This window comes from Hippocampus comes, unplaced genomic scaffold (genome assembly GCF_001891065.2).
Source record: "Hippocampus comes isolate QL1 unplaced genomic scaffold, H_comes_QL1_v1.1 scaffold343, whole genome shotgun sequence".
NCBI lineage: Eukaryota > Metazoa > Chordata > Actinopteri > Syngnathiformes > Syngnathidae > Hippocampus > Hippocampus comes.
In genome coordinates this window covers 31,342-31,849 of record NW_017805280.1, presented here as the reverse complement: position 1 = coordinate 31,849, position 508 = coordinate 31,342, and the positions used below count along the sequence as shown (strand labels likewise).

Sequence of the window (508 nt, the reverse complement as noted above, 5' to 3'; positions counted from 1 at the left end):
AAACATGATACAAAAGATTTGCTTTAATCTCGTTTCGAGAAGTCTCTCACAGTAAATTACGGATGGTATAAAAAGAGAATCTGATGACTAGCAATTTAAGCCTCTAAGCAGCCACACTAGTCAACCGCTACACGATATTTGAACGGTATTTTCACTTCCTGTCCAACGAGCCGTGCCCATCCAAAAACAAAGGCTCCCCCACTGACTGCCCCTCTGCTTTGGCTCCCCAACGACCACGATGCATTATGAAGTCGAAATGTTACTTACAGCAGCGGACCCACCGGCTGGTTGGACGGTCGGCTCACTGTGCCAAAGTGTGCGTTGAGTGGATGCGTGGCATTATATAAGGGTCAAATTAAATAAATAAGTGGGAAAACCCGATGTGACGGCGGGCGTGCGCAGCTGGCGGTGGTTTCCGATGGCGTGATGCGAGAGTGCGCATGCGCAATACGCTCCTCCACCCTGCGAGGGGACTTGATGCGTCGGAAAGTGCGCTCGCTGTGGAGGA

The 508-nt window shown here is 50.6% G+C and overlaps 1 protein-coding gene across 2 annotated transcripts in view; it reads right to left on the bottom strand.

Annotated features, from left to right (window-relative positions):
• Positions 1 to 508, bottom strand: part of csdc2b (cold shock domain containing C2, RNA binding b) — an 8,103-nt gene that overhangs the window by 5,462 nt on the left and 2,133 nt on the right. Inside the window, exon 1 of one of the 2 annotated variants that reach the window (XM_019870936.1) lies at positions 268 to 497. The exons of the other annotated variant lie outside the window; for it this stretch is intronic. The gene's annotated coding sequence lies outside the window, so the exon portion shown is untranslated. Of the gene's footprint in view, positions 1 to 267; positions 498 to 508 lie in introns of those variants that run through there. 2 annotated transcript variants of the gene reach the window in all.